A 5,253-nucleotide genomic window follows, 5' to 3' on the forward strand; every position below is an offset into this window, starting at 1 on the left:
GCAGATATCACAGTCATCATAAGATATTTGGTAGCCATGGATACCACACCAATTATGCAGCATGGTCTTTCTGAGAAAACTGTAAACAGAATTTTGATATTGTGTATTAGTTACATTTCTCAAACATAGAGCTCATACTGTGAGTCGGAATATATTCTCTACCAACACTGAATGCAGAGGCGTCATGTCCTTATTTTTTGAGGGAGCACTGATTGCCAAATTCAATGTCTTTGGGTTAATTATGCACTTGATATAGTTTTTCTTATGTATACTGAAATTGTACTTTTGAAAAAGGTCAACGCATCTTCCAAGGGTGAATGGAGGAAGTGAAGAGAACAGCCATGCCTCAATAATAAAAAAATATGTAGTTTTCACAGGACAGAAGTTGTCTTGTGATTTCTCTGTCTGAACACGAATGTGTGTAGAATATCTCTCTTTGATAAAACGTCTTCTTTCAAAACAAATATCTGTCTTTGTAATCAGCTTACCTCTAAAGCTCAGCTTCATAAGCGCATGTCAAAACAAGTTAGCAGACATCTCTCATTTTCATATTCAATACATATTTGATAAAGGCCTATTTTTGAGTACACATATTCCAGTCGCATTAAAGTATTTTCTTAAATCTTATTTGGTTGACCACAGTGAACAGTAAGAAATTGTCTAAGAAAAAAGCCAACTTTTCTTAGCAAAATTATTGGAAAAGAAATGCTTTGAATTGCTCCTTTTTCTTTTAAAGCTCTTCAGTGTTACGCTTATCGCTTAATCGAATGCAAAATACATAACAACCGCAACCTGAACTCTTTCAATACAGGGCTCATTTATCAAAGACAAGTCATTCGATACAAATGGTTCACATTGACGCTCAAACAGCATTAGAACAAAAACAGTTTGGAAAGGAGGATCGGTCAGAGTGAAGGTACTCTACTGTTCATTGAACTGCCTCTTTACAATACTAAAATAAATAATAAACACAGCAATGATCAGGAGAGTGTGCGGAATATCTTTCATTTACTGTATCCAGCACCTCACATTAATATTTTTAGGTAGTTTTACAGGTGCACAAAGAGACAAAAATCCTCCCCAAATTAAAAGGTGCATCATACTTTGTTCTGCACAATATCTTATACAAGTATAAGTATCCCTTTAACCTTTCATTTTAGTTTTTTGTTCCTCATTACATCATCATTATTGGGAGGGGCACATTCACTTCTCCCTATAGTAATTTCCTCCCTGGTCCAAGGAAATGGTTGTGACCCTACTTGTCGTGACCCTACACTGCTTCCTTGTGCCAACTGTTCTGGTGACACTTTACTAAAACCCTGCAGGCATCATGCTTAATAACTTGTTATACGCATGAATGAGTATTTTATAATGTCCTATAATAAAGCTTATAATGTGTTATGTATCTTTATTACTTTCTCACCCAGACCTGTGTCACGTTTGCTCAACCTCTGTGTCACTCACACACACCATCTCTTCGGGAAACGTTGTGAAGTCTTGAATCACTACTTGGGGTGGCATGGGCATCGGCATGGGCACAGGCATAGTCACTTTTGGGCCGTGGACAATGCAATTCTTCTGCATCTCTACGCCAAGGGCGGGAGACGGGACCTCGCCGAGATGCCTCCGATACTGGACGAAACTGCATGTCTTGAGAACAATGGCGATCACATTTTTACCCATCAGTATCCCAGACACCCTGGAGTCCCTATAGAAAACCATGTTCCCACCTCGAATGAAGAGAGTGATAATGTTAATAGTCACCAGGCTGAGAATCGGATAGAGCATCATCTTATGGGGCACGATGTTCACACCTTGCATGCTGATCTCACTCAGCGACACGCACGGCAGCACCAGCAGCAGGATGTAGCAGTAGAAGAACATGAGTCCCTCCACCCATAGGGGGAGCCCTCTCCTCTGAGGCTCCCATAGGTTGGCCTGCACGTCCAGGACGTCGAGCAAGTCCACCACCACCCAGAAGAGTCGACACCGGATCTCCTCCTTCTTCTTCTGCGGCCGCACGTACTCCATGTGGTCGATGGCCACCAACGTGATGTAGACCACGGGCACGCAAATGGACAGAAGCAATGTCAGCGCTTTCCGTGCCACCCCGTCCACGCTGCCGCTGCCAGTCCAACCGTCCAAACTTCTCCCCTTTCCGTCCTCGGCCTTGTAGTTCTGGTAGACGAAGTAGACCTTGATTTCCAGGACAAAGACATAGAAGAACCATAGGATCATGGCGTAGCCACGCTTGGAGGTCCGCACCTCAGAACCCACCCACACAGCCACATAGCGTAGGACAATGAGGAAGCAGATGTCCCCCACGAGGACCATGATGCACACACCGATCTTCCTGGGCCCCTGGTTCTGCTCCACCAAGTAGGCGTCCATCAGCGCCATGCTGCCCATGATCAAGACGGCCGACAAGCACACATGAAGCTTGTTGGCGGGTGGTGGTGGCACCATACTGACCAGGTGGTGAACGTCCAGGAAAAAAGGGAAACCAAGATCCAAGACAAAAGACAAACCAAAGGTCAAACAAAAATGAAGTTCCAAGAAAAAAAGAGTTAAGAAATAAATAATAAAAAATTAATGAAAGTTGTGGGTCAAAGCAAAAACCTTGGTTCAAAGAGGGTTGGGTATTATAATAAATTTGTGGTAACTGTCTCTGTTCATCAGCTCATTTTAGTCCTGTTGGTTGAATCAGGTATATCCTACCATTTGGTTCAGATAGTTGTATTCCCATCAGATGACTGTTTGTACAAAGTCAGGTCCACTTGCATGACCTGCCATCAGTTCCCCCAAAATACCCTCATAAATATGAATAGTTATCCTTCAACCTCTATTCAGTACTCAGCAAGCAGGGAAACAGTCAAGCAGAGTACATTTGAAACTGCATTGCTGCCTAGGGATCCTAATAAAAATCGAAATATAATATTTTTAGCCCTAACTCTATAACTCTACACTCTAAACACAATGCCTCCACGTCATCGATTTGTAGTCCTTTAGTATCTGCAGTAACTGGGAATTGCTCTTTTATTACTTTAATGTTCTTGTAATTCTGTCAGTGGTTGATATCATTTTAGATGTTGGACATTGTAGATAAGTTGCCGCATAAAAAATTCTCCCGGAGCTCTTCCGAGCAGTAACAAAGAGCGCAATGGATTCAGCAATGCACTTACACTTACGTCTCCAGTCATAATCAATCATAATGATTCGCAGCATTATATTTCCGGTTTGATGCCAATGTGGAATTGCCAACCCCAGCACTAATTCCATACAGTGGCATGGAGTGAAAAAACATGATGGATAGGGTTCATTATGTGAGTATTGGATATCCACTGCAACAAATTATAGATTTCGTCTCCATTGTAATCCTCACACGTTCCCAACAATGTGATATTCCCAATATATTGTGTTGACAAAAGGAAACGAACAACTGCGATTCCAACGTTCTCTTTCTGTTGACCCACAAAATCATCCCCCGTACACCCCTTTTGACTCATAGAAGGGAACAGGGACCTGTGTGTGCAACCTCAAAAAGAAAGGACCTAGAAAAGTTTATCTTTGAAGTTGAATCCCTGAAAAACAACAAGCCTCTTGTCCTTTTCAATAACAAGTGCTCTCACTTCAAAGATGCTCTCCCCTAGACGACCGAAAGCTCCTAATGCGGAGATTCAGGTGGAACAATAAAAATAATGTGTCCCTTTGATCAACGATCCGTTCTAGGTGAGTGTCCTAGAATGTCCCACGGAGTGCGGTGAACCATCGAATGCCGGACATGCCCCACTGCCCATTGAGACACACAGCCATCAACGAAAAGCCCTTTTCACTCCTTTCTCATCTTCTTTCCCCGTCCGAAAAGGACTTGCGAATGGCCATCACATTGTCACAGCATTGTCAACTCTCCCAGTTTCAAATGTCCTTTAATGTGAAAATCTCTAAATATTTGCCCTCCTTGCTCCTACTTGAGGTGCTGTTTGTCTGTGCCTTCCCAAACTAGGTCTGATGGAATCTCTTTTCGCCCCTCTCTTGCTTCTCTTCCTTCCCCCACTCGTGTGTGCTCAGCCGTTGGATGTCGAAGAGGCATGCTCAGAAAGCCACAGCTGCAGGAGGAGAGAGAGAGCAAGGGAAGGAGAGACAGGGATGTAAGGGAGCGATGGTGATGGTCATGTATGAGCTGCCTCCTGCCATCAAGTTCTCTTCTCTTTTTTCATCCCTTCTTTTCCACTCCTGGCCCATGCTCTTTAAATCCCTCCGCCCCTCTTCTTCAGAGTGACTGATCCCTGCTGTGAAGTCCACCCAACCCCTCAGATGTTGAGATCCTCCTTTTATCAGGGGAGGGCAAAGACGCTCGGGGGGCGATTCAATGACATACAAATCGCATACACACTTCACTGAGACGAGTAACACACACCCCCACACACACTCCAGTGTAATGAGTGATCCACACGTCCCCAGCGGCTCCATGTGTGTGTGTGTGTGTGTGTGTGTGTGTGTGTGTGTGTGTGTGTGTGTGTGTGTGTGTGTGTGTGTGTGTGTGTGTGTGTGTGTGTGTGTGTGTGTGTGTGCGTGTGCGCGCGCGCGTGCGTGTGTGTGTGAGAGGAGAAGGGGAAGGCTAAGCCTTGGCTGCTCTTTCAGAACCTTTGCACTGATTTCTTTAAGGGAACACTGAATCACAGTGGTGAGAGACGAGATACTCAGAGCACTTAATATACCACCATCCCTACAAAATGTGGGTGCAATTATACATAATTTATAACAATAGCGATAGGGGAGCATAGAAATAGAATCATCAATAACTTAGAAATAGAATCATGGAACATTAACATGACCATTGACTTAAATGAGGATGCCTGTTCCAGAAATCCTATTTCTATGGCTGATAATTCATGCCGACTCATTAGAAGCCATTACATGAACCTCAACATCACAATCTCTCCTTTTGGACAGACAGGCTATTTCATAATTAATGAAAGACTCCTCTTTTCCAGAATTAACAGAGGGATCGTCAAGCGTAAATAATAAATGGGCGAGAGGGAGGGCTAGCAGTGTGTGAAGGTGCTAGCTGCCTAGCCCTAGTGCTTCGCTAGGATAATTAAGCATGTAATAATAAATGGGCAAGAGGGAGGGCTAGCAGTGTGTGAAGGTGCTAGCTGCCTAGCCCCAGTGCTTCGCTAGACTAATTAAGCATGTAGTAATAAATGGGGAAGGAGAGAGGGAGGGCTAGCGCCACACTAGGTCTTTGAGCCA

General features: G+C 43.8%; 1 pseudogene; it reads right to left on the reverse strand.

The window, feature by feature from the left end:
- Window positions 1-800: 800 nt before the first annotated feature.
- On the reverse strand, window positions 801-4,298 carry LOC106564810 (transmembrane protein 121 pseudogene; annotated as a pseudogene).
- Window positions 4,299-5,253: the final 955 nt, after the last annotated feature.

The sequence above is a fragment of the Salmo salar genome, chromosome 12, assembly GCF_965601325.2.
Source record: "Salmo salar chromosome 12, fSalSal1, whole genome shotgun sequence".
NCBI lineage: Eukaryota > Metazoa > Chordata > Actinopteri > Salmoniformes > Salmonidae > Salmo > Salmo salar.